The 27,956-nt window shown below is 58.6% G+C and overlaps 1 pseudogene; it reads left to right on the top strand.

The window, feature by feature from the left end:
• LOC127034935 (nck-associated protein 1-like) overlaps positions 1-27,956 on the top strand; it is a 52,037-nt pseudogene that overhangs the window by 12,459 nt on the left and 11,622 nt on the right.

The following is a 27,956-nucleotide window of genomic DNA, read 5'->3' on the forward strand; positions in this document are numbered from 1 at the left end:
GTCCTATTTCCGTTCCTCCCTTGTCTCATGCATCCGGGCAGAGTTCCTGTGGGTGGTGTCTACTGGCTCTCTAGACACCTTTGAGGAGCAATGTGTGCTGTCCAGGGTACTTTGCTCAGTGTCCCCCTCTGGATCCCTGCTTTTGAACCTATGACCCTGTGATGAGCTCCTTGGGGTGCAGCTTGGAACTCTGGGACTGCTGTGCCCCCTTTGGTTTCTGCAGCCTGGGAGGTATAGAAAGTCACACCTCCCCCCTTAGGTTACTGCAGGAGGGTTGGTCACTGACTAACTCGAAGGCAGTTTGTGTTATAGTTCTCTTGGCATCCAGCCATCAAGGCCATGAGGTGGCGTGCCTCAGTTTCCCCATTCACACACAGCAAACCAGATTTGTTATGGTTTCTTTGCTGTGATAAGCTTTAAATCTGCTTACAGGTATTAACTGAGAACTAGCATTACCATAAGCCAGGGGTGGCCAACGTGAGCCTGACAAGGACCCACAATTTACCAATGTACATTGCCAAAAAGCCTCAGTAATACATCAGGAGCCCTTGATCAGCCAGCCCCCTGCTTCCAGTGCCTCCCACCCACCAGCAGCCCCTCCATCAGCACCTTCCCTTCCCTCCCCATCAGCTGTTTCCTGGCATGCAGGAGGCTCTGGGAGTGAGTGGGGAGGAGTGAGGGCACGGCAGGCTCAGGGGAGGGGGTGGGAGGGGGCGGAGTGGGGGTAGGGCCTGTGGGGTTGAGCAGTGAGCACCCCCTGCCACATTGGAAAGTTGGCACCTGTAGCTCCAGCCCCAGAGTCAGTGTCTATACAAGGAGCTGCATATTAACTTCTGAAGAGCCGCGTGCGGCTCCGGAGCCCCAGGCTGGCTGCCCATGCCATAAGGTTTAATGTCAGTAACAAAATTCTTATCCCAAAACTTAACATTAATACCAACTTTTTTTTTTATCACAGATGGGTATTTACAAGTATCTTTATGATACCACACCTCCTGTTCAGACAGTGTAGTATGAGGTTAGTTTGTTTGGTACCCAGGGTGTCCTTTGACTCTCTCCTGTGTAATCAGTCACTGGTTTTTCTTTCCCTCAGCGTTCCCCTCTGTGTGGGCTCTTAATTTAATTACTTTTCTAGGATTTTAATGTCTCAGGGTCTGGCCAGATAAGGGTCCAGGTGGATCCTGCACACTGGCTGAACCTTTGGGGGGCTACCTCCCAACCCCTGGACTGTACATATGCAAAAAATCCAGTTTTCTTTTTGGGGTTACTCAGTGTTTTCCCCTCCCAGCTCTGAGTCCTTCCCTGCCCCCTAGAGGGCTGTGATCTGTGCTCTCTGGGCTAGGTGTGTTTACTCTTTGATCAGATTCAACTTTTCTCAACAGCTCTCTCATAACTGTTCCCTGTCTCTCACCAGCCTGGGGGAAAATACCCCCTTCTCTGTCAGTTGGGTTATTTCTGCTCTCACAAACTGCCACCTGGCAATTTTCTGGTCTCAACTTCTCTGCTGTCACAGGCATTGGAGCTGCATCTTGGTTTAAAGAGACAGTTAGGTTTCAAACACATATCAGAAATAGCATCCTGAAAAACTGGGACCTGGATTGGGGTACCCTCCCCCACCTCTTTCTCTGTCCCTGAGAAGTCAGCTGTGTGACTGTTCCCCTCCAGGAGGTCAGGTACACAGTTCCTTCTCAGAACCTGGGTCACAGGCTGAGTGTCTGGATGCACAGATGTTGACTCAGCCATTCAGTCCTGGGCATCCTCTCCCAAGTGACCAGTGAGGAGACATTCCTGTACCCCCACTATTTCTTCTCCAGTCTCCTCCTCTGGGCCCCCTCCCAAGACACATTTCTCTGTGCTCCCTAGGAAGGGGTCCCCTCCCTTGTTCAGCTACAAAACTCTGGACAGTTTCCTTAATCACTGACAACACCTCTCCTGCCCCTGCACCTGAGGGCATGTTGCCTTCTGCTGGAAAGGAGCTAGTCTCTGGCCCTCCCATTCTTGGAAGCACCTTGCTTCCCTGTGTTACAGAGTCACCGGAATCCTCACCTGCCTCAGTGGTTTCTGAGATCCCCTGCCCCTTCTCTGGGCTCTCCTCTGGGGCACACTGCTCTCTGCTCCCTAGAGCCGGGTTTATCTCTGGTTCAAGCTGCAACTTGCTGACAGCTAACAACCTGAATAGTTCTCTCCTGGCAGGCGTTACACCCCCATCCCTTCCTGATGTGGTGTTGCCTCCAGCTGCAGTGCAGGAGTTGGTCTCAACCACCCTCCCACCTGGAAGCATGTGGCTTCCCCTGCTGCAGAGGAATCAAGGAGACTCTTTCCCATTCTCTCAGTAGTTCCTGAGATCTTACCCTTTCCCTTGGGGATCCCAGCATAAAACTCATTCTTGCTGTGGGTAAATACTTTAATCTGAGGTACACAGAAAAAATCATTACCAAGAAGCAGATCGACTAGGAGGTGTTCCACTACCCCCACTCTCAAAACACTTTCCAAATCTTCTCACACCACATGAGTTTTAGCTAGTGGTACAAGGAATCTGCTTTCACGGACCCCACAATCTCTGCCATTTGGCCAGGTAACATAGTGGCCTTTGAAACCACACTCTGCTTAACCGGAGAGATCTGGGCCCCTGTATCCCTCTGCCCCAAGTACTCCCTGCCATTAATTTCGATAATCTTAACATGCTCCATATCTGGTTCTGCAGAGGCTAACCTCTCAAAACCAATATGATAGGTTCCAATTGCTTGGGGGGTTTCTGTGTTGAGGATGGCAGAACTAACATGAGCTGTTGGTTGCCTGTTTCCTCCTAGCACAGGCGTTTATTCCTCAGATGCTGGTTGGACTTACATTGATAGCACCTTTTGGGCTCTCCTGCTTTTACAGGATGTTTGGGACAAGGGTTAAAGGAATGGTTTTGGGGAGGTGAGTACTCGGCCTCCCAGCCATCCTCTCTCTTGCTAGGGATAAAATGGGATCTTCCCTTCTCACCAGCTTTAAACACCTCTTTCAGTTGGTTGTTTTCAATAGACACCTGGGTCCATTCAAAGGCATCAGCAAGAGACGCCATCTCATCCACAAACTTTATATCTTTGTCCCATAGACACTGCTTTACATCAGCCTTACACGTGTCTAGGAAATGTTCTTGAGCAACAAGATCCAGCATTCCCTCAAAGCTTGTAACACCTTTGCCCCTCAGCCACTTTCCCATCAAATCTTTCATTTTGTTCTCATATTCCCCATTACTCATACCAGTATCCCTCTCAACATTCCTAAATTTAATGCTGTATGTTTCAGGGGAATCTGAAACCTTCGCAAAAGCATGTTTTTAAATTTACAATAGTCTAAAAGCATCCTCAATAGGCATTTCATTTAATACCTTTAGAGCTTTACCAGTTAATTTTGCAATCAGGGCAGGAACTCTCTTAGCCTCAGGGATCTCATGCGCTGCACACAGCCTTTCAATGGTGCTCAGATATTGAGCAATACTGTCTGCCTCATTGTATGCAGGATATAAATGGTCCCAATTGTGGATTTTTGGAGTGATGGGAATTGCTGGGACTGGTGGGTTCTGGTTCTGCTTCTCTAGCAGGTTCACTTGGTGTTTTTGCTCTCTCTCTCTCTCTCCTCCCACTCTCCTTTATCTCCAGTTCTTTCAGGTCCAATAGTCTCTGGTGCTCTCTTTCCTTTTCTGCAACCTGTAGCTTCAAAAGCTCTTTCACAATCGCTTCACTGCTTTCACTGATTTTCCTGATTTTTCTATCCCTACTTCCCTCGCCCAAAATAAGCAAACAGAAAATAAACCGGTAGCCTCCTCCTGACTCTCCTTAGTCACCACGCTTAAAGCCTTCACTTAAAATCTTTACACCAGTGTACAAAGTGCAAATCTTGCTCAGTACAACAAGCTGTGTATTTCACCCTGCTCGGTGCGCCACTGCGATGAGATCCCCGGGGTGCAGCCTGGGACCGTGGGACCACTATGCCCCCTTAACTCTCTCCAGCCTGGGCTGTTTCTCACGATGCCTTGTTAGTGACCAGCAGCAAACCCCTCCAGGTGCTGGTATCACTCAGCACAACAGCATGTGGAGCCCCACACCCAGCTAGATTGCATGGATGCTCCCAGTGCCACTCACAAATCACACAGAAAAAGGGACCAGAGCCAAATCCCCACAGCCCCCAGCACTGTACCCCAGGAATATACCATCTTGCACTGCTCCAGACAAGCAATGCAGATTTATTAATTGGTTCATCACTTCATTAATGGAAAGTAGATATACACCAGCCTTTGCAAAACCTGAGCAGATTTGCCCCACACTTCAAACAAACTCACTGGTAAAGATAAACAATTAAACATTTATTGATTGTAAAAGGTAGCTTTTAAGTGATATTGAGTGATTGGCAAAAAGTCAGTTAGTTACCAAAAGAAAAATAAATATAAGCACGCAGTCTAAACTCTTGACCCTATGAGACTTGGCAACATCTAGCTTAAGCAGTTTTTCTCACCCCACTGGATATTGCAGTCCATAGTATACAGATTTCTTCCTTGAAATCTGGGCCAGTCCCCTCAGCTGGAGGCTTCAGAGTGTCCTTGATGCCTGCAGCATAGGTGGGTGAAGGAGAAAGGCCCAGTATGTCTGCTTTATACCTCTGTCTACTCTATCTGTCCATCCTGTCTGTTTTATACCCTCAGTCCATGTGCTTGGGGAACACAAGTCCAGGCATGTCTGGGGGGCACTGCTGAGTCTCCAGGCAAGGCTAAGCAATTCCCCTGTGTGTGGCCTCGTGCAGCTGAATCACTGAATTGTAGCTCCCTTGCTGGACAATGGTTGTTGATGGGTTGTTTGAAACCCCGCCCTGCTGTTGGTTACTTTCCTTGCTGTTGCTTCTGGGGAGCTAATATCTGGTTGATTCCCCAACTTACAGCATGTTTTAGTGACCATCATGCAACACACTTCTCGTAACTTCATATGCATTAATGATACACATATATGGATAGAGAAATGACTTTCAGCAGATCATAACCTTTCCCCTGATACCTTACAAGGCATGCTTGATACGATTATATGAAAATGAAGAATATGGGGGTTACAGGATGCTTCCCCAAGGTATAGAACAGCTGTTCTCAAACTTTTGTACTGGTGATCCCTTTCACATAGCAAGCCTCTGAGTGCAACACCCCCTTATAAATTAAAAACACTTTTTATATGTTTAACACCATTATAAATGCTGGAAGCAAAGTGGAGTTTGGGGTGGAGGCTGACAGCTCGCAGCCCTCCATGTAATAACCTCACACCACCCTGAGGGGCTCTGATCCCCAGTTTGAGAACCCCTGCTATAGAATGTCACAGAACCCCACTCCCGACTCTGTTCTTCCTGAGTTGTCCCCTGCACTCAGTTGAACCCTGGGTTCAGTGGCTCCTCCTGTAAGGTTTGGGGAGGGGTTTTTAGATCTGGACAGGCTTGTGCCCACCTGCCACCTGGAATTCAATAAGGCACAGCTGGCATGCAGTTGTGCCAGCCTGGCCTGGTGTGCATGTGTGCTTATGCTGACGGTGCATGTGAGGGGCCGGACGCTGCTTGTGGGGCAATGTGTGTGAGACTGGAGGTGTGGTATGGACAGCTCCTGGCTCACTCCAGATTCGCAGCCAGGGGCAGCTGAGATCTGAACCTGCCCCAGCAGGCCTGGCCTGACATCCAGCCCCAAACCTAGCTCCACATAATGCTTTATGCCTGGCCCCAGGCCCCCTATGGTGCTATCCTCACCTGAGAGCAACACATGGTTACGGGCCCATTTCTGGCCCCCAGTATTCCTTCTAGGAGATTGTGTAGTTGTAGCTGTAGCTGTTGTATTGCTGCTGTTGCCCCTGCTAACTGCCCCCTGCCCCCTCCAGGCTGTGACCAGTGCACTTCTGTCTCTCCATTTCCTCTTTGTCCGGAGGAAACAGTCGGCTGAGCAGTGGCGCAGCGACCAGCTCCTGAGCCTGATCAGCAACTCGGCCACCATGTTGAGCCTGGCCAGCTCGAATGTTGTGAGTCTGGCCTTCTGGGGTCTGGGGGTGCAGAGTTCAGGGGGTGTTGCCCACAGGACACTGTATGATGGCTCTGCCCGCAGCTGGCTCGCCAAGCTGAGGGGATTCCAGGGGGCTGGGACAGACCCCCACCCCTTGTCCAGCAGTGTAGGGACCAGTGTAGGGACTTCCAGCATGCATGGCCCATCCCTGTCTGTGGGGAGCGAGGGCAGTCGCCATGCCAGGGTGCCTCTTGGTGCACCCATTCAGGTAGGACTTGATGATCCCAAGTGCTTGGCCACGGGGACTAGGGGGCTGGGTCAGCTCACAGGGCCAAGGGGGCAGTGAGGATCAAGAGCCAGGACAGTGGCTCTGCCCCAGTGTCCGTTCCTAGTGGTGAGTGGCTGGGAAGGGCCGTGGAGAGCAACGCTGAGGAATGGCCCCTCTCTCCACAGATGGCCTGCGAGTACCTGTCACTGGAGGTGATTGAGCGCTGGATACTGAGTAAGTCACTCTGCACCTGGTGGGAAGGGCCCTCGGGGGGGCTCATGCCCCACCTGGCATCCACCCATCCCCATACACACCCTTCACAGTACGAGGCCCCCAGTGTGGTGGGCAGGCAGTTGGCAGGGAAGGGTTAACACTCATCACATCACCTGCCTGGTCCTGTGGGATCAGGCAGGTCCCACCTCTCTGAAAGTTACAAGCACCAGAGACCAGAGAATGCCCAGCCCAGCCAGGAGCCCGGCCTCAGAGCCCTGCCCAGCCCTGGCCATTACCTCACACTAGCAGCCCCAATCTGGGGCCTTGGTGCTGGGGATCGCTGCCCCTTTTGGCCCAGCAGCACCCACGTCTGCTGACCTCTGGATGCCTGGCAGTGCCAGCTCGCCCCCTGGTGATGGGAGGGGGCAGGATGGGGAGTTGGGGTTGGCGGCTCCTCTGTGCCCCTTGTGCCCCTGACATCCCCCTCGCTATGCCCTTTCCCCTCCTGTACCCTTGTGCCCTTCACCCCTGCCACCCATGCCCTGCCACCTACTGTATCCCTGACATGCCGCACCCCAGGGTCCCTCACCCCCTGCCGCCCCACACCCAGTGCCCCTCATCCCTGCCGCTTCCTCCCAGTGCCCTGCCATGCACCTGTGACCCCACCCTCTGTGCCTCCTGACCCCTGCTGCCCCTGCCCCTGTGCCCCTCACCCCTGCTGCCTCCTCCCTGTGCCCTGATACCTACTGTATGCCTGCCATGCCCCACCCCGGGGCCCCTCGCTCCTGCCACCCCAGCCCCTCTGCCCCTCACTCCTGCCACCTCGCCCCTGGTGCCCCTCGCTCCTGCCACCTCCTCTTCTGACCTGCCACGTTCTGCATCCCTGCCATGCCCCTGTGCCCCTTGCCCCCTGCCACCCCATCGTTGTGTTCCTCATCTCCCTGCTGTGCCCCTGACCCCTCCCCTTTGCCCCTCCCTGCAGTTGGCTTCCTCCTGTGCCACGGCTGCCTGAGCTCGAACCCGCAGTGCCTGGAGCTGTAGAAGCTGGGCCTGCAGGGCTCGCTCTACATCAGCCTCATCCGCGACGACGCCCTGCAGCTCCACAGGGTCACCGAGGAGTTCTTCGGCCATCTGAAAGGGTAACAGGGCGCTGGGGGGGCAGCAGGTGGGGGGTGCTGGCATGCGTGGGGACTGGCATGGGCATGGAGGGTGGCTGCTGGGGTAAGGTAGGTTGGGGGTGGAAGGCAGGTGGTGGGGGCAGGGGGCGTCTGGCAGGGAGGCGGAGCGAAGCTGCTGAGGGCAGGGCAGTGGCAGGGAGGCAGTGGGCAGCTGGTGTGGGTTGGTGGCTGGTGAAGGTTGGAGGGGGATCCCCACCAGACCCAGGGGAAGGGCAGGGAGTGCCCAAAGTGACTAGTACAGTGTCCCGGCTCCCAGGATCGGTGCCACACCCCAGCTTTGGGACAGGCCCTTGGAGGGACCCCTTTAATGTGCCAGACCCCAAAGTGGTCTCACTTCCTCCAGGGCAGCCATGGGGCCTCCCAGCCTCCTGAGACTGACTGTCGGGGCTCCAGCCCTCCTGCCCCACCCTGGGAGCTCTGCTCAGCAGCTCCCTGAGCCAGGCTCCTGGTGCCACTGGGTCCCCTCGTCAGAGCCGCCCCTTCCCCATCTCCCCCAGCCCAGCTGTGTCCCCTGGAGCCCAGTACTGGAGTCCTCAGCAGAGCGACCCAAAGGGGAAAGCACAGGCTGACCTGGCCAGGCCGGGGCCCCAGGGAGCTCCTTTTTCAGGCCTCATGTCTCCCTCTCTGACTTCCTCCCTTCCTCAGCTCCCAGGGGCTGGGAGTTCCTTCCAGCAGCCAACACTCAGTCACCCACTCCCCTCCGCCCAGGCCTGCTCTCCAAGGGAGCCTACTCCTCCCACTTGGCCCTGGGCACGAGGTGTTACTGTCCTGGTGACTGGGCTTTCCATTGAGATGGGTCAGCCTCAGCCAGACTTTTAGTGACCTTCAGGGTCAGCTAGCCAGGCAACCCTCCCTCCCTGCCTCATCTCTTAGCCAGCCCCGAGTGCAAACTTAACCCTTGTCCCCTTCACAGGTAGCAATGCACAGTCTGGGGGAAACTGAGACACGTACAGGCATAAGAAATATTACAGAAAATTCCCACTTTGTCACATGCAGCAAAGTCTGTCCTGGAATCTGGTGGGTTGGGGACGGGAGGGGGCTGAGCTGCGCTGGGGGCGGTGCCAGGGGCTCTGCTTCAGGGGGCTGCACTGGGGGCTGTGCTAGGGCTTTGCCGGGGCTCAGGGCTGGCTGGGGGATGCCCTGGTGATCAGCAGTCACTCTCACTCCCTCTGCAGGTACGGGAAGCAGGCGGCTGATGTCAAGGAGTGCAAGGAGCACGCTGTGGCGCACAGGTAAAGGGTGCCTGGGCCTTGAGCACCATCCATACCTAGGTCCTGGGTCATCCATGGGGATGGGGGTTAGTGCCTGTGGTGGGGAGGTCCCCTTGGCACTGGTCAGTGCCCATTGCAGTGTGGGCAGGGCAGGCATCCAACTCACCTCTGCTAACACACAGCACCTTGTGCTGCTCCAGTCCTGCCCCACTGCCCTACCCATGCCCCCAGTAGTCCCTGCTATCCCAGCCCTGGGCTCCTCCACCACCGCCCTACCAGTGCCTCCAGTCCCACTCCGCAGCCCCTGCTATCCCAGCCCTGGGCTTCCTTCCAGCTCTGACAGTGTCCCCAGTCTCCTCCCACGGCCCCTGCTATCCCAGCCCTGGGTTCCCCCCCCAGCTCTGACAGTGCCCCCAGTCCTGCCCCACAGCCCCTGCTATCCCAGCCCTGGGCTCCCTTCCAGATCTGACAGTGCTCCTCAAGCCCGACCCATGGCCCTTGCTGTCCCAGCCCCACACTGGTTTCAGGGATGAGAGATATTTGCCCCTCATTACTCCCCTGATGCGGCTGCCCCACCCAACCCCCCTGCATGGCCCTGCTGTAGCCGCATCCACGATGGAGTGAGCAGCCTTGGACACCCTGGGGCTGGGCTGGGCTGTGGGGTGGGCATGGAACTGAGGTGGGGGTGGGCAGTGCAGTGTCCAGTACAATCACCGGCCCCCCTTGCACAGTGGCCAGTTGCACCAGAACCGGCGGGCTTTCCTACGCAATGCAGTGCGGGAGCTGGAGGTGCTGCTGAGCCACCAGCCGGGGCTGCTGGGCCCTAAGGTGAGGGGGCAGGGCGGGGCTGGAACTGGGAAGGGGAGTGAGCGTGTCTGTGTGCATGCGTGTGCATGTGTGTGAACATGTATGGTCCCTGTGGTGCCATGTGTTTTTATGTCCAGTGCCCCTCTGCCCCACATCCTGCCGGTCACACTGACAGGGAGTGCTCCGGTCTCTGCCCTGCAGTCCCAGGTCTGGGGGGACAAGGGGTCTCACCCGACTGTCAGACCATGCAACGCTCCTCCGGTTCCAGCAGTTCCAGACGGCTGGCCAATCTCCCGCTGTGAGGGGGATGCAGCACACAGCATGCTCCCTCTCATCTCTTGTTCAGTCCCAGTCAGTGTCTGAGCCTCAGGCCCTCGGCCGAGATGTCCCCTGGGGTTCCTCTGTCTTGAGTAGGCTCAAGGGTGCATCTTCCTTGGGCAGTGAGGCAATGGGCTCAGCCCCAGGCTGTCCCTTGTCACCGGTCCTGTGACAGGTTTCTCCCCCTTGGGTTTGGAGCCTAATAGCCCACGTGTCCACAGCTCTGACATAATTTCCCATACCAAGGTCTGGCAATACCAGGACAATCAGCTAGTTCTGAGCTCTTGGCAGAGACCCCCTCGTCCCTCTGCAGTGCCATAGGGAGGAAATGGTCAGACACAGATGTAAACCTGCCAGGGCACGTGTGGGCCTGCCTGCGTCGCGGGGCCATGCCGTGAGGTTTGTTTCCTCTCCGTTGCCCCTGTGAAGTGATTCCCCCCATCCCAGGTAGCCCTGAATGACCCCATGCCCCTGGCTGCCCGTGAGGGGAGGTTATTTGGCTCTGATGGCCCCTCCCCTGTTTGCTGTCTGGTTTGCGGTGGTGCCTGTGAGCCCTGCCTGGAGCTGACCCCACCGATCTCCGCCTGCCAGGCTCTCTGCGTCTTCGTGGCGCTCTCCTTGTGCCTCGACGAGGTGAACTGGCTGGTGCGTCACGCTGAGCATGTCACCAAGACCCCTGAGGACTACGCTGACAGGTCAGAGCAGGGCCAGGCTTGCAGGAGGTGGAGTGGGACTGGGGGGATGGGACCTGGGGTGTCCTGGGCAAGGGGTGGTGGTCCAAGATGAAGTCTGGTTGTCAGCGAGTGGGGGGTGGGGACAGGCTTTGGGGTGGTCTGGATCTTCGGGGTGGGCCAGACCCTGGGTGGGTCTGGTTCTGGGTGTGACAGGCCGTGGTGGGTCTGTCAGGGGCAGGCCAGTCCCTGGGTGGGTCTGGCTATTGGGGCTGGAGGACCCTGAGGGTGCCTGGCTCTGCTTGGGAGAGGGACCGGCACTGGGGGGGGTCTGGCTCTGTGGGCGGGGCCAGGCACTGGGAGAGTCTGGTTCTGTGTGTGGGGGAATTAGTGGGGGCTGGCTCCGTGTGTGTATTGGGGGGGTAGGCCAATTGTGGGTCCGGCGTGGAGAGGGGGAGGCGCTGGGCAGGTCTGGCTCTGGGGAGGGGAGGCAGTGTAGCGGGGTGTCTGACTCTTGAGAGGGACAGGCCCATGGTGGGTCTGGCTCTGTGGCAAGTAGACACTTGTGGGGGGCCTGGTTCTTGAAGGGGACAGGCACTAGAGGGGGTCTGGCTCTTGTGGGGGGGAGACAGACACTATTCACTGTAAGATATGGGAGGCTGTGTGGGTCCCATGCTGAGTGGGGTGCACTGGACCCATGGGCCCCCTGAGCAGAGGAGAAGGTCGGGGTCTCTGCTCAGGGCCCTGCAGCAGGGGGCGTTGGTTTGGGGGTAGGAAATTGAACCAAGTGACATGGCATTAATTTGTGGCCCTGATGACAATCCTGTGCCCAATTCAGCCAGAAGCGCGTGGCCCGTACCCCAGCACAGGTGTGCAAAGGGGGTGCGGCTGCTGCAAGGCCCAAGTGGCACCCGCTCTGGCTGGCGTGGCCTGAGAGGATGTGGGCCAAGAGCAAGCGAGGGGAGATGGAAAATGAACCCTGCGGGGAAGGGGAGATGCTGTGGATCCTGCCCTGGGGGTTGGGAAGTCGGCAGCCCCAGCACTGCAGGCCAGACTACTGCCAAGAGAGCTAAAGCAGCTCCCTGTAGCATTGGAAAATACTCTGGTGAAACACTGCAGGTTCTCCGTGGATTATCTTCACACAGAGCAGGTCAAAGGGCGACTGGATCACAGTCCCTAGTACCTGCCACCGGGGAAACGGAAAAGGGTGCATTTAGGCTCCTCAGTCTAGCAGACAAACATCTGACGTGCTCCAGCGGCTGGTCGCTGAAGATGGCCCGCGAGCTGATTTTCAGTGGCGTTCACGCTGCCCTGGCCACCAGTCTGGGGGGCTCTGCATTTTAATTTAATTTTAAATGAAGCTTTTTAATCATTTTAAAAACCTTATTTACTTTACATACAACAATAGTTTAGTTATATATTATAGACTTATAGAAAGAGACCTTCTAAAAATGTTAAAATGTCCGACTGGCATGTGAAACCTTAAATTAGAATAAATAAATGAAGACTCGGCACAGCACTACTGAAAGGTTGCTGACCCCTGAGCTAGACACATTCAGGCTGGAAATAATGAAATCACTGGAGCAGGTTACCCAGGAGTGCGGGGGGTTCTCCACCGCTGGCAATTTCGAAAAGGTCTGCTTGAGTTCGAACAGGAATGCATTTGGGGAAGTCCTGTGGCCTGCAGTACTCAGGAGCTCAGACTCATGGGTCAGAGGGGTCCCTTCTGGGCGTGGAATCTAGAGGGGAACGCTTGGCCGGTGGTTGGTCAGCACTTCTCTGGACACCTGCGTGGGGGGGTGGCAGGAGTCCCATGGCACTGTGGTGGGCACGGGGCTGCCCTGGGTACCCTGTTTCCAGCTGGAGCTGTCAGATTCGGATTCAGCCCTGCCCGCCCCCAGGTGCGGCGATATGGGGGGAGGGTTGTGGGATTGGTTCCCCAGTGACTCTGGCAGCAAGAGCCCAGGTGCAGCACTGCCTCCCTCAGAGGAGCCTGATCCAGGCCCTTGTCGCCCCTGCAGTCACATCGCTGAGCTGCTGTTCCTCATGGAGCAGCTGCGTACCCTGGTGCACAGGCATGGCCCAGTGATCCAGCGCTACCACGTCCAGTACCTGGCTCGCTTCGATGCCCTGCTGCTCAGCGATATCATCCAGGTATGCCGAGGGAAGGGCTCTGAGATCCATGCAGCCAGGACCCCGAAAGTGAGACATGCAACCCTGGGAGGGGAAAATTCCCTGGGGCTTGGGAGCCCTGCACTAGCCAGCCCCATCTCTGGGCAGGAACGCTGCCATCGCCATGGGCTCTCCACACCTCAGAATGCGCCCGCCCCGCTGCTTGCGAGAAGCCCCCCTAAGCTGTGCTCATCTCTTTCAGAATCTGACCGTCTGCCCTGAGGAGGAGTCCATCATCATGTCATCCTTCGTCAGCACCCTGTCGTCTCTCACCTTGAAACAAGGTACGCAGGTGCCCCCACGGCTCCCTGCTGCACCCGGAGCAGCAGGTCCCTCCATGGGGTGTGCAGGCACCAGGCCATAGCTCCAGCCCAGAACATAAGAACATAAGAACGGCCATACTGGGTCAGACCAAAAGTCCATGTAGCCCAGTATCTTGTCTTCCAACAGTGGCCAATGTCAGGTGCCCCAGCGAGAATGTACAGAACAGGTAATCACTAAGTGATCCATCCCCAGTCGCCCATTCCCAGGTTCTGACATACAGAGGCTAGGGACACCATCCCTGTCCATCCTGTCTAATAGCCATTGATGGACCTGTCCTCCATGAATGTATCCAGTTCTTTTTTGAACCCTGTTATAGTCTTGGCCTTCACAACATCCTCTGGCAAGGAGTTCCACAGGTTGACTGTGTTGTGTGAAGAAATACTTCCTTTTGTTTGTTTTAACCTGCTCCCTATTAATTTCATTCGGTGACCCCTAGTTCTTGTGTCATGAGAAGGAGTAAATAACACTTCCTTATTTACTTTCTCCACACCAGTCATGATTTTATACACCTCTATCATATCCCTCCTTAGTCGTCTCTTTTCCAAGCTGAAAAGTCCCAGTCTTATTAATCTCTCCTCATATGGAAGCTGTTCCATACCCCTAATCATTTTTGTTGCCCTTTTCTGTACTCTTTCCAATTCCAATATATCTTTTTTGAGATGGGGTGACCACATCTGAATGCAGTATTCAAGGTGTGGGTGTACCATGGATTTATATAGAGGCAATATGATATTTTCTGTTTTATTATCTACCCCTTTCTTAATGATTCTCAACTTTCTGTTAGCTGTTTTGACTGCCACTGGCACTGCACATTGAGTGAATCATTCAAATGAGTGGGAAAGTGGGCAGCCTGGATTCCTGGGTTCACCACCCCCTCCAAGGCCCTGTCTCTGCCCCTGCCGCTGGGGGGCAGGAACACAGAAAGTAGAGTTGCCAATTTTGATTGGATGCATTCCTGGAGATGTCATCACATTACATAATCTTTAATTAAAGATTAATCTTTAATTCTTGGAGACTACAATCCTGGAGGGTTGGCAACCCTAGCTCAGAGGGGAGAGGCCCCCGCTCATGGAGCTGCTAACGCCTCTCTAAAGCTGCTTCTCTTTCCTGCAGTGGACAAAAAGGAGAAGTTTGACTTCTCAGGGCTTTGCCTGGACTGGTGCCGGCTGCAGGTAACTCCCTCGCCAGATGTTTGCATCCCCATTAGGGGCTGGGCATCTGCCAGGGTGCACACACCCCACCCAGCCCCCTGCCAGGCCCAAACCAGCTCAACCCACTGCCAGGCCTGCACCAACAGGCCCTCCCCAGCCAGATCCCTGCCAAGCCCGCACCAGCAAGCCCTCCCCTTCCCTGCTCAGCCCCCTGACAGGCTGCAACCGGCAACCCCTGACCTCCCGCACCCAACTCAGCCCTCAACTAGGGTTGCCAACCCTCCCGGTTTGGCTGAGAGTCTCCCGGAATCAGGCTCCATCTCCCAGAGGCAACTGAACCAATCTGGGAGATTTTAGGCTGCTAAAAGTCCGGTCAGTGGTGCACTGGGGCTAAGGCAGGCTCTTTACCTACCCTGGCTCCGTGCCGCTCCTGGAAGTGGCTGGCATGCGCTGCATCCCCTAGATGGAGGCGGGGCCAGGGGGTCTCTGTGCGCTGCCCCTGCCCTGAACAGGAACTCTGTAGCTCCCATTGGCTGGGAACAGGGAACCGTGGCCAATGGGAGCCGGGAGGGTGGTGTCTGCAGGCAGTGGCAGTGCGCAGAGCCACCTGGCCATCCCTGAGCCTAGGAGCTGCTGCCAGACATAGCACCGCTTCCAGGACCCACATGAGGTAAGTGCTGCCCAGCCGGAGCCTGTACCCCACACCCTCTCCTGCACCCCAACCCCCTGCCCCAGCCCCCTCCCCCACCCAATCTCCCTACAAGAGCCCAGACGCCTCCTGCACCCCAAACCCTTGCCCCAGGCTCAGCCTGGAGCCCCCTCCCATACTCTGAACTCTCGACCCTACCCTCCAGCCCAGAGCCCACACCCACTCCCACACCCCAACCCCCTGCTCCAGCCCGGTGAAAGTGAGTGAGGGTGAAGGGTGAGGGAGAGCGAGCGATGGAGGGAGGGAGCTGGAGTGAGTGGGGGCGGGGCCTCAGAGAAGGGGTGGGACAGGGGGCAGGGCAAAGGCATTTGGGTTTGTGCGAGTAGACCAGGGGTAGGCAACCTATGGCACGTGTACCGAAGGCGGCACGCAAGCTGATTTTCAGTGGCACTCACACTGCCCGGGTCCTGGCCACCAGTCCAGGGGGCTCTGCATTTTAATTTAATTTTGAATGAAGCTTCTTAAACATTCTGAAACTCTATTTACGTTACATACAACAACAGTTTAGTTGTATATTATAGACTTATAGAAAGAGACCTTCTAAAAACGTTAAAATGTGTGACTGGCACGCGACACCTTAAATTAGAGTGAATAAATGAAGACTCAGCACAGCACTGCTGAAAGGTTGCCGACCCCGGAGCAGACAGTTGGCAACCCTACCCCCCGCCACACCCACATCAGCTCTGCTCCATTTCTGTTCACTAACTAGGGCCATGGCCTGGCTCTGGGCTCCTCTGCCCTGGGAGCAGCCCCTGCCCAGCCACAGGCCCATGGGAAGGACAGCTGGGAGCGGAAACTGGTGGAGCCGCTCCTGGCGGGGCTTGACCTCGGAGCCGGCAGCACCAAGCGCACAGCGCCCTGTCCTGGCAGCTAACAATTCGACTGGGGGAGCTGCAGGGCTGATGGTGGGGGAGTGGTGATGTGGCTGCCCCAAGCCCTGGGGCTGGGCTCTTTCTCACCCCCTTCTCTGCCTCCCCCAAGGCTTACACCAGTGTGGCCAAGGCCCCCATGCAGCTGCGCGAGAGCCCGGAGGTGGGCCGTGTGATGAACCTCATCATGTTCCACTCCAAGATGCTGGACTCACTGGAGGAGCTGGTAGTGGAGACTTTGGACCTGTCGGCCTTCTGGTGTGTATGCACAGTGCCCGGCGTGGGCAGGTCAGCACCGCCCGGAGCCCAGGGGCCAGTGCTGGGCCTGCCTCAACCCCATCAGTGCCTCAGTTTCCCTATCGCACCATTTGGTGCGGGAGAGGCTCTACTGCCCTCGGAGCCGTGGTGTGAGGCCTGGTGTTCACTGACTTTTCTGGGCAGGGGTCTCTCTGGGAGCACTGGACAGTCAGATGGTGGGCGGGAAGAGTTGGTGCAGCTAGCCCAACAGTGTTGCTAAGGCCTGGCTTCTGGCCCTGTGCTTGGCCCATTCAGACCCACGCCCCGCAGAACCTGGCTCTGATCCAGGGTATGAGGGACTGCGATGCAGCTGCAGAGGACACAGCAGCCAGTGGGATCCAGGCCTCTGAGCGATGTGAAGGGGCTGGGGTGGTGCTGCTCACATGGAATCACATGGATGCACACACAAACACAGAATCACATGTACATGTAATCACACACACACACAAACACAGAATCACACACATACAAACACGGAATCACACACACATGGAAACACACACATACACACAAACATGGAATCACATGCACACACCTACATGGAAAGGCAGATGCACACACACACACACAAACATGGAATTATACACACCTGGAATCACACACATATGCACAAATACAGAATCACACACGCAGAATCACATGCAAACACCTACATGGAAAAGCACACGCACACACAGACAAACATGGGATCACATGCACATGGACTCGCACATGCTGACAAACAGAATCACATGTACTCAGAATCACACACATACACGCAAACATGGAATCACATGCACACACCTACATGGAGAGCCGTGTGCGCACACACAGACTCTTCCTGCCCCACCTGTGCTGATGTGTCCTTCTACCCCGACAGTTTCTACGTCCGCCCCTTCGAGAAGCTGTTTGCTCTGACCATGGAGGAGCTGGCCATGCTGTGCTTCACCATCGTCTTCCCGCTCGTCTGCAGCCACTTTGCCCGCTGCACCCATCCCATGTGTCCAGAGGAGGTGCACAGCTGGAGGGTAATGCATGAAGAGGGGCACTGCCTGGGGAGAGCCTGGGGGGCATGCATGGTGATGCATCGGGGAGGTATGGGGGACATGCATGGGGATTTAGGGGGGACATGGGGACACGGGTGGCAATATAAAGGGGAAGAACCCCCCCGTGGGAGGGCCGGGGGGCATGCACGATGATCCAAATGGGTACAACCCGGGGGCGGAGGGGTGGGCAGGCATGCATGGAGATGTGTGGGTGAGGAGGAGACGGGGGACACAGGACAACGCATGGGGGGGCAGGGTTGCCTCCCCGATGGGGTAAGAAGCTCAGTGGCTGGCGTTTGGGATCTGTGGCTGGAAGGTGCCAGGTGGGGGAGCAGAGCCGTGAGCCGTCCCTGGCCTATCTCCGCAGTATCCCCACTTGAAGAGCTGCAGCCTGGATCTATGCAACAGCTTCCTGGAAGAGATCACCAAGCAGGCTGCCAACTGCATCATGGACACATGTGCCGAGCAGCGCAAACTCAGTGAGCAGGTGAGGGGTGTGGCATGGTGCTGGGGGGTGTTGGGGGATCTGCCAGCCTGGGGGCCCCTCTGTGAGCAGGTGAGGGGAATGGGCATGGGGCTGGGCGGTACCAGGGGAGCTGCCAGACTGGGGGCACGTCAGTGAGCAAGGGGATTATGGGGCATGGCATGGCACTGGGTGGGTTTGCTTCCAGCCGGGGGTTTGGTGGGCAGGTGAGGGGCACAGGGTGTGGCATGGTCCTGGGTGGGGTACCTTGTTGAGGTGCCAGCTGAGTGCACAGCAGCAGTTGCATGTACCAGGATTGCTCACCATCTGGGCGCGCTGACTGAGGGCTGTGGCCGGCCCTCCACAGGCTGCTCTCCAGGCTGGCAAAGCCCTGCGGGGCTTTTGGTGCTGGGGGCTATGGAGATGGCCGTGGTTGGAGTCATGTAGCCTTGCCGGGGAACAAATGGCCAGTGACTGCTGCTTGCTGAGCCCTGGCAGTGGTGGGGGTGGGCATCAGTGTGGCCAGTGGCTCCGTGGCAAGACGAGCCAGATGCCAGGCAGGTGGGATGTGTCCTGCACCAGGACTGTGGTGTGGGGGGAGGGGACCCTATGTGTGTCTAGGGGGCTGCCAAATCCTGGCCCTCCAAGCCCCCAGCCCCTCACTCGCTCAGAGCCCCTGTCTCTATCTCCTGGGAAGCTGCTGCCCAAACACTGCGCCTCCACCATCAGCAAGGCCCAGAACAAGAAGGCCCAGAAGCAGCCCCCCAAGAAGGGGGAGCCGGAGCGGGACAAACCAGGGGCTGAGAGCCAGAGGAAGGACCGGATCGTGGTCACCAAGTAAGCCCACCGGATGGGGGTCTCCCAAGGGGCATTAGAGCTGCTCTGCCATCCCTTGGGGGTGGGGGTTCTCCCCATTCAGAGGACTTCTCCCCCTGTGCTTCAGATGGCTGGGGTAACCGGGCAGTGGGGGGACAGGTTCTGGGTCCCCAGAATGGCTGATGGCTCAGATCTGGGAAGCGATACTAGCACCTGGCCCTTCATAAGCACTCCCAGCCTCAGAGCTGCCCCGTTGCTCCTCAGAGCAGAGGTGGGGTGAACCCAGGCATCCGGGCTTCCTGTCGCCCCTCGAGGTGGAGGTGGCGGTGAACCCAGGCATCCGGGTTGCCCATTGCCCCTTGTAGCGGAGGTAGGGTGAACCCAGGCATCCGGGTTGTCTGTCAGCCCTCAGAGCGAAGGTCGAGTGAACCCAGGCATCCGGGCTGCCTGTTACCCCTTGGAGCGGAGGGGGTGGTGAACCCAGGTATCTGGGCTGCCCGTCACCCCTCAGAGTGGAGGGGATGGTGAACCCAGGCGTCCGGGCTGCCCATCGCCCCTCAGAGCAGAGGTGGGGTGAACTCAGGCATCTGTGCTGCCCACTTTCCCATTCATTTGAATGATCCCCCCACATTTGGGGTCTGGGAGCTAGTGTGCGTTGGGCTGACAGGTGTGGGGGAGGGGCCCGGGCTCCAGAGCCATTTGCGGCGAGCGCTGACCGTGCCGGCGTCTCTGCCCCCAGCATGGACAAACTGCACCAGGTGCTGAGCGAGCTCTCCCTGAGCATCAACCACGTCCCCAGCTTCACCGTGTTCGAGCACATGGTCACACCAGCCGAATATCTCAGCAGCCACCTGGAAACGCGGCTCAACAGGTCCGTAGGCCCCGTGGGTGGCTGGCTGGCTGGGTGCGGCGTGTCCCTGCACAAGGCTGTGAACCTCGGGCAGGCGGGAATGGGAGCGTGGCGGGTCCCTGACTATGGCCCATGGACTGGGAGGGAGACACGTTGCATTCCTGCCCACAACCCTTGGGCGGGTGGGAATGGCAGAGTGGTGTGTCCCTGTCAGTGGCCCTCTGGCAGGTGGGTGGGGAGGGGGGATGCGGCGTGTCCCTGTCCATGGCCCTCAGGCAGGAGGGTGGGGAGCGGGATGCGGCGTGTCCCTTTTCATGGCCCTCAGGCGGGAGGGTGGGGAGGGGGGCACAGCGTGTCCCTGTCCATGGCCCTCAGGTGGGCGGGTGGGGAGGTGAACGTGGCGTATCCCTGTCCATGGCCCTCGGACTCGGAGACTGAGTTGGCTATTGGTGCTGTTACATCCACAAGCCCCAGCCAACTTCTGAGCTGAGTTGTGCTGGGAGATGCCCATTTGCAGAGAACATGGGAGTGGGGCTGGGTGCTTTCAGCGGGAAGGTTGTGGGCTCAGCAGATCCACTCGGAGGTCTGTGTGGGGCCCCCTCTGAGCCCCCCATCCCCTTACAGATCCTTCATGTGGATGGCCAGCTACAACCAGGCTACGCAGGAGATTGCGCGGCCTTCTGAGCTGCTGGCTGGCCTGTGCTCCTACCTCGCCTTCATCCAGTCGCTGGGGCAGTTCACGTGCATGGACTCCAGCCGCATCATCCGCAACGTCCTGCTTCAGCAGACACAACCCCTGGACTCCAGCGAGGAGCAGACCCTCACCACCATCTACACCAACTGGTGGGTGCCTGGGCAGGCGGCAGCCTGGCCTGGGCCACCGGACAGGAGATAGTCCTGGGTATCCCTGAGCCATGGGGCAGGAGAGCCTGGGAGATGCCTGGAGGGATGAGGGTAGTGGGAAAAGCTGACCTATGAGGAAAGGTTGAAAGTCTTGGGCATGTCGAGTGTAGAACAGAGAAGGCCAAGGCAGGACTTGACACCAGTCTTTAGCTACGGTCAAGGTTGTTCCGAAGAAGGCCGATGCCCAGTTGTTCTCCATGTGCATTGATGGGACATGAAGGAATCCGCTGTTTGCAGCCAGGGAGATCTCGGTTAGATAGTGGGAAAAGCTTCCTGGGGTCGCTGGGCTCTGGAGCAGGCTCCGAGGGGGTTGGGGAATCCCCATCACTGGAGGTTTGTAGGAACTGGTTGGACAAATCCCTGTCAGGGATGGTCCAGATGTCCTGCCTCTGTGCGTGGCCTTTTGTGGTCCCTTCCAGCCCCATATTTCTGTGGTTCTGTGCACCTGGTGGGATTTCATGGGGCTGGAAAGCCGGTGCTCAGAGAGCGACGGGTGGCCCTGCCCAGCATGGGGACAGCAATGGGAGAAACAGTCAGGTCCCTTGATCTCGTACTTTCTGGGCAAATAGGGCTGGGGAGAAGAAGGAACAAAAACCTACTTCTAGAGCCAACAAGGGGGCAGGCTGCCCATGTGAGAGCTTGCCTTAGCCAGCGCCCCTCAATCCTGACCCACAGCCCTCTGCTATCCCAGTCCTGGGCTCCCCACACAGCTCTGACAGTGCCCCTCAGTCCTGACCCACAGCCCTCTGCTATCCCAGCCCTGGGATCCCCCCAGCTCTGCCAGTGCCCCTCAATCCCAACCTGCAGCCCTCTGCTATCCCAGCCCTGAGCTCCCCCTACAGTTCTGCCAGTGCCCCTCAATCCTGACCCACAGCCCTCTGCTATCCCAGCCCTGGGCTCCCATCCCCCCAGTTCTGCCAGTGCCCCTCAGTCTCAACCTGCAGCCCCTGCTAGCCTAGCCCTGGGCTCCCCAAAGCTCTGCCAGGGCCCCTGAATCCCGGCCTGCAGCCCTCTGCTATCCCAGCTCTAGACTCTCCCCAGCTCTGCCAGTTCCCCTCCATCCCGACCCACAGCCCTCTGCTGTCCCAGCCCTGGGCTCCCTCACAGCTCCGCCAGCGCTCCTCAGTCCTGACCCACAGCCCCTGCTAGCCCAGCCCTGAGCTCCCATCCCTCCAGCTCTGCCAGTGCCCCTCACTCCCGACCCGCAGCCCCTGCTAGCCCAGTTCTGAGCTCCCCACACAGCTCTGCCAGTGCCCCTCATTCCGGACCCGCAGCCCCTGCTAGCCCAGCTCTGAGCTCCCCACACAGCTCTGCTAGTGCCCCTCAATCCCGACCCGCAGCCCCTGCCAGCCCAGCTCTGAGCTCCCCACACAGCTCTGCTAGTGCCCCTCAGTCCTGACCTGCAGCCCTCTGCTATTCCAGCTGTGGGCTCCCACGAGCTCTTCCAGTGCCCTTCAGTCCTGACCCGTAGCCCCCTGCTACTCCAGCCCTGGGCTCTGCCCAGCTCTGCCAGTGCCCCTCACTCCCGACCCGCAGCCCCTGCTAGCCCAGCTCTGAGCTCCCCACACAGCTCTACTAGTGCCCCTCACTCCCGACCCGCAGCCCCTGCTAGCCCAGCTCTGAGCTCCCCACACAGCTCTGCTAGTGCCCCTCATTCCGGACCCGCAGCTCTGCTAGCTCAGCTCTGAGCTCCCCACACAGCTCTGCTAGTGCCCCTCACTCCCGACCCGCAGCCCCTGCTAGCCCAGCTCTGAGCTCCCCACACAGCTCTGCTAGTGCCCCTCACTCCCGACCCGCAGCCCCTGCTAGCCCAGCCCTGGGCTCCCCACACAGCTCTGCTAGTGCCCCTCACTCCTGACCCGCAGCCCCTGCTAGCCCAGCTCTGAGCTCCCCACACAGCTCTGCTAGTGCCCCTCACTCCCGACCCGCAGCCCCTGCTAGCCCAGCTCTGAGCTCCCCACACAGCTCTCCTAGTGCCCCTCAATTCCACCCCGTGCTCACACACCGGTACAAGGGAGTTTGGACTCTGGCAGGGCAGACTCGGAGCAGGCTGGGAGAACAGTGCTGGGCCTGGCTGTCCAGTGTAAGTGGAGGCTTTTTGGCTCCATGCAGGTACCTGGAGGCACTGCTGCGCGAGGCCAGCACTGGGGCCGTTGTGCTGTCCCGGCCGGCTTCAGTCACCAGCCCACCAAGCACGTGCCTGGGGCAGCACCTCGGGGCGGGGTGGGGCGGCACTCGGGGTTTGGTTTTGGTTTTTTTTGGTTCGGCCACGCGGCGCTGGGGGGGGGCGGGGACTTGGGCGGTGCGGCGCTCGGCTGGGGTGGGTTTCAGCGGCACGGCGCTCAGGGGGGCGGGGACTTGGGCGGTGCGATGCGACTCTCGGGGGACGCGGACTTCGGCGATGCTTGGGGGTGTGGGGACTTGGGCAATGTGACTCTCGGGGGGAGGGGACTTGGGCGATGCGACACGCGGGGGGGGCGGGGACTTGGGCGACATTCGAGGGGCGGGGAATTGGGTGCGGCGAGGCGGCGCTATTTGTTTTCTCTTGAGGGGGACAGAAATGTTAGAGGCGGGTCTGGTTGGGGTGAGGGGCACTGGCAGAGCTGGGGGCTCAGGAGGGGGGGCTGAGGGTTGGGGTGAGGGGCACTGGCAGAGCTGGGGGCTCGGGAGGGGGGTGAGGGTTGGGGTGAGGGGCAGTGGCAGAGCTGCGGGCTCAGGAGGGAGCTGATTGTTGGGGTGAGGGGCACTGGCAGAGCTGGGGGCTCAGGAGGGGGGGCTGAGGGTTGGGGTGAGGGGCACTGGCAGAGCTGGGGATCAGGAGGGGGGGCTGAGGGTTGGGGTGAGGGGCACTGGCAGAGCTGGGGGCTCGGGGGGGTGAGGGTTGGGGTGAGGGGCAGTGGCAGAGCTGCGGGCTCAAGAGGGAGCTGATTGTTGTGGTGAGGGGCACTGGCAGAGCTGGGGGCTCAGGAGGGGGCCGAGGGTTGGGGTGAGGGGCAGTGGCAGAGCTGGGGGCTCAGGAGGGGGCTGAGGGTTGGGGTGAGGGGCACTGGTAGAGCAGGGGGCTCAGGAGGGGGCTGAGGGTTGGGGTGAGGGGCACTGGTAGAGCTGGGGGCTCAGGAGGTGGGGCTGAGGGTTGGGGTGAGGGGCACTGGCAGAGCTGGGGGTCAGGAGGTGGGGCTGAGGGTTGGGGTGAGGGGCACTGGCAGAGCTGGGGGCTCAGGAGGGGAGTGAGGGTTGGGGTGAGGGGCAGTGGCAGAGCTGGGGGCTCAGGAGGGGGCCGAGGGTTGGGGTGAGGGGCAGTGGCAGAGCTGGGGGTTCAGGAGGGGTGGCTGTAGGTTGGGGTGAGGGGCACTGGCAGAGCTGGGGGCTCAGGAGGGGAGTGAGGGTTGGGGTGAGGTGCACTGGCAGAGCTGGGGGCTCAGGAGGTGGGGCTGAGGGTTGGGGTGGGGGTACTGGCAGAGCTGGGGGCTCAGGAGGTGGGGCTGAGGGTTGGGGTGAGGGGCACTGGTAGAGCAGGGGGCTCAGGAGGGGGCTGAGGGTTGGGGTGAGGGGCTCTGGCAGAGCTGGGGGCTCAGGAGGGGGCTGAGGGTTGGGGTGAGGGGCACTGGCAGAGCTGGGGGTTCAGGAGGGGTGGCTGTAGGTTGGGGTGAGGGGCACTGGCAGAGCTGGGGGCTCAGGAGGGGCGGATAAGGGTTGGGGTGAGGGGCACTGGCAGAGCTTGGGGCTCAGGAGGGGAGTGAGGGTTGGGGTGAGGGGCACTGGCAGAGCTGGGGATCAGGAGGTGGGGCTGAGGGTTGGGGTGAGGGGCACTGGCAGAGCTGGGGGCTCAGGAGGGGAGTGAGGGTTGGGGTGAGGGGCACTGGCAGAGCTGGGGATCAGGAGGTGGGGCTGAGGGTTGGGGTAAGGGGTACTGGCAGAGCTGGGGGCTCAGGACGGGGGCTCAGGGTTGTAGTGAGAGGTGCTAGTTCCCAAGCATAGTCCCAGGGGTAAGTTGTACCCCATTTGTTTTGCAGCCCCATCTCCTGTGTGTCCTCGCAATTCACCCCCTACCCCGGCTCTCCCCCAGCTGCTGACAATGTGCTGAAAAGAATGACCATCATTGGGGGGATCCTGAGCTTCCGCTCCATGGCACAGAGTGGGCTGCATGAGGTGGGTGCTGGCCTATTGGGTGCGGGGGGAGTGGAGCTGAGCGAGTCCTAGGCCAGCATGTCTGTGGGGGGATCATTCAAGGCCAGGGTGGAGGAACTGGCTGCCCCCACTGTGCACCAGCCTGGGAGGCAGCATTGGAGCTGTGTGGGGCAGGCCTTTCACACTCTTCCTGGAGCATTATGGGGCTGTGATGGAGCAGAGTCACTGACCCCCCCACCATGTATGTTGGGGACGTGGCTGGGCAGGGGTGGTGAGTGTCCCACATTCCTCCTAGGACAGGTCTCTGGGCAGCTCTGCCCAGGTGGCCTCTGGAAAGCAGGGACAGTAACTGGCCCCAGCCCCTCTCTGGGGTCAGTGGGGAGGGTTTGTTGGCTAACACCTGTGCGGTGCTTGGCGAGCCTCAAGCATTGCATTGCTCCTTTCCTGCACCTGGCTGCTGGGCAGTTGTTAAAGAGCTGCCACGTCCCACCCCAGAGGGTGCCTGGGGCTGCTACATGAGAGGGGGCGAATTGTGTCCATTGCCATCTCAAGGGCTGGCTCTCTTGTCGCTGCAGGTCTGCTCCAACCACTGCTCTTTCCTGATGGGCCCCATCGAGTGCCTGAAGGACTCCGTCACCCCAGACACGGACATAAAGGTGGGGGCGACCCTTGTGCTTCTCTCTGCTGTGAGTGGGCTCTGTGGCTAGGCGGGCAGATCAGAGAACAGGCTGGGCTGCTGCGCAGGCAGCCTCCCGCTGCTGTCCACATCCAGGCCCCAGAGTGACTGGCACGGGCATCTCTCCTCCTGCCAGGGGCCTTTACCCCAGCTGGGGATCCAGAGTGCGGCAGTGTGTGCCAGGCCCCACAGCCCTACTCGTGGGCTGGGAGTGGGGTTGTCCAGCCACATGGGAGATGCGTCTTCCCCCAGGAGACAGAAGTCCCAGCTCCCCTCCAACCTGCATCACAGCTCAGGTTGACCTGGCTCATGTTCTCAGGAGCAGCCACCGGGGGTCTGCAGACCCAGCTGAGGATGGGTGAGGGGTTTTGCTGCATGAACCAGAGTTCTCTTCTCGGCACCTGAGTTAATATTTATCCATGAGCGTGATGGAAACTCGGGGCCTGAGTTCAGCCCCTGCCCATGCTGCAGAGATGGCAATGCTGGACGCCTGCCTGCCGCAGAGGGGGGTCTGGGTCTGTCCGAACCGTCGCCTTGCAGAGCCTGGGCCCAGCATGCTGCAGTGTCCACAGGGCTCTCAGCATCGTCCCAGCCAGCAGCAGCCTCCCCAGATCACTCACTGCAGTCTCCAGGCGGGGAGTGCTGGGGGCTAGTGGTTGCCTGTGCCTGGGCCAGTGATCGCGGCTGCTGCAGAGCAGAGGAGCACTCAGAGCTTGCCGCGAATCTCTGCCCTGCCCTGAGGGAACCCAGGCCTCGAATGGTGCAGAGACCCAGGGTAAGAAATGGAAACACCCCCCAACTCCCACTCCAGTGCCAGGACTGGGTGGGCCTCGCTGAGAAGCTGTTCTGTGGGTATAAGCCCCAGGGGGCTCCGCTACCAGAGGGTGGCTGGCCAGAGCTGCACTCTGGGAAAGTGTCATCTCGGCCCCATGGGCCTTGGTGGCAAAAGTCCCCTGATGTCAGTGGGTTGCGGTTCAGCACCCACAGTCCCCAGGGCTGCCCTGGCTGGACAATCTTGTGTGGGGGCCCTGGTGGGTTCGTTGGCCTCCAGCCCTGGGTGGGAGTGGAGTCTCCTCTGGAGAGTGGGTGCCCAGGCAGCCTGACATGTCACAGCTCACATGGGGGCCTCTCTCGGGCTAGGCAGAGGCGTGTGGCATGTTGTGCTCTGCCCTGCACCGTTGTTCTGAACAGGGACACTGCGCTGCCAGGGTGGCAGGGTCTGGGGATATTCTGTCGTGTGGAGAGGCCTGAACACACGCTGTGTCCTTGGGGTTGGAGCACATTGTGAGACTTGATAGACTGTGAGCCAGAGTTTGCCCTGGGCTCAGCGTGGGTGGCTCCTATGGGCAGAACGGGGATGTGCAGATACTGTTGGACACTGACTGGTCCATACTGCTCTTTTTGCCCTGCTGGTCCCTAGGGGGGGGTGGTACGATGTGTGAGCACGGTGGGCTCCTGCTGGCTTTGGCGGACAGGCATGTTCTGGTGTGGTGGGTCCCTCCCAAGGTGGCAGCTCACAGGGTTGTCAGTTCAAATTGTGCTTTCCTGGTTGGGCCCCATTTTCAGCCCAAAGGAGCTGGTGTTGCGGGATCCTCGTGGAAACCAAGGGGACATACCTGTTAGATGGGACCCATCCTTAGTATCGATATTTGAGAGGTCGGCCTGAGGATAGTGGCAGAGCAGAGCAGGCCTGTGTTAATGACACAAAGTGTGAATGGAGAGCAGAGTGTGTGTTAATGATGCAGGGTGTGAATGCAGAGCAGAGCAGGATGGGTGTCTTGATGCAGGGTGTGAATGCAAAGCTGGGCTGTGCATGTGTGTGACGAACTGGGACTGTTCTTCATGTGGTCTGTGAATGCTGACTGGGGAGTGTCGGCCTGAGAGGACGGTCTGCACTGGGGGATGGGAGAGTGGCCTTGAGGAAAGATACCTGAGCATGTAGCATGAGAACCCAGGAAGGGGTTAGAGGCCAGGGTGACACCTCTGCCCGGGAAGCTGAACAAAGGCTGGGAGAGGAGACCCGGGGGGGGGAGAGAGGGAGTTTTCAGGAGCTGGCTAAGGAATGGAGGGAAGCGCAGACGGGGCTCTGATTCCCCAATGGGGCTGTGGTGCCCCTGGGACCCCAAGATGGACCTAATTGGGGAGGATCCTGTTGTCCGTGCCTGCAAGACCTGTCTTGGACTGTGTTCCTGTCATCTAAATAAACCTTCTGCTTTACTGGCTGGCTGAGAGTCATGGTGAGTTGCAGGAAGCCGAGGGTGTAGGGCCTTGTGTTCCCCCACGCTCTGTGACAATGTGTTAATGACACAAGGTGTGAATGCAGAGCTGGGCAGGGAGTCTGTTAATGCAGGGTGTGAATGCAGAGCAGGGTGTGTGTTAAATCATACAGGGTGTGAATGCAGAGAAGAACAGGGTCTTTGTGTTGACACAGGGTGCCAATGCAGAGCAGTGTGTATGTCAATGATGCAGGGTGTGAATGCTGGGCAGGGTGTATGTTAATGATGCAGGGTGTGAATGCTGGGCAGGTGTGTGTTAATGACGCAGGGTGTGAATGCTGGGCGGGGTGTATGTTAATGATGCAGGGTGTAAATGCTGGGCAGGGTGTGTGTTAATGACGCAGGGTGTGAAAGCTGGGCGGAGTGTATGTTAATGATGCTGGGTGTGAATGCAGAGGTGCTGTGGGGTATTTACTGTACAGCAGCCCATAGACAGTCAAGTAGTGGGGTGTGGTGACCAGGCATTGGACTGGCTCAGTATGAACGTGCCCATGCTGCCAGAGAGGCACATGCCAGCACTTGCCCATTTTTCAGAGCCATGGACAGGGGGCTGGGAACCCCACTCCAGCTCCATTTAGCAAGATGGGTTCTGCAGCTCCAAGAGGAGGGCATTGTATCTGGCCATGT

The sequence above is a fragment of the Gopherus flavomarginatus genome, chromosome 15, assembly GCF_025201925.1.
Source record: "Gopherus flavomarginatus isolate rGopFla2 chromosome 15, rGopFla2.mat.asm, whole genome shotgun sequence".
Lineage (NCBI taxonomy): Eukaryota > Metazoa > Chordata > Testudines > Testudinidae > Gopherus > Gopherus flavomarginatus.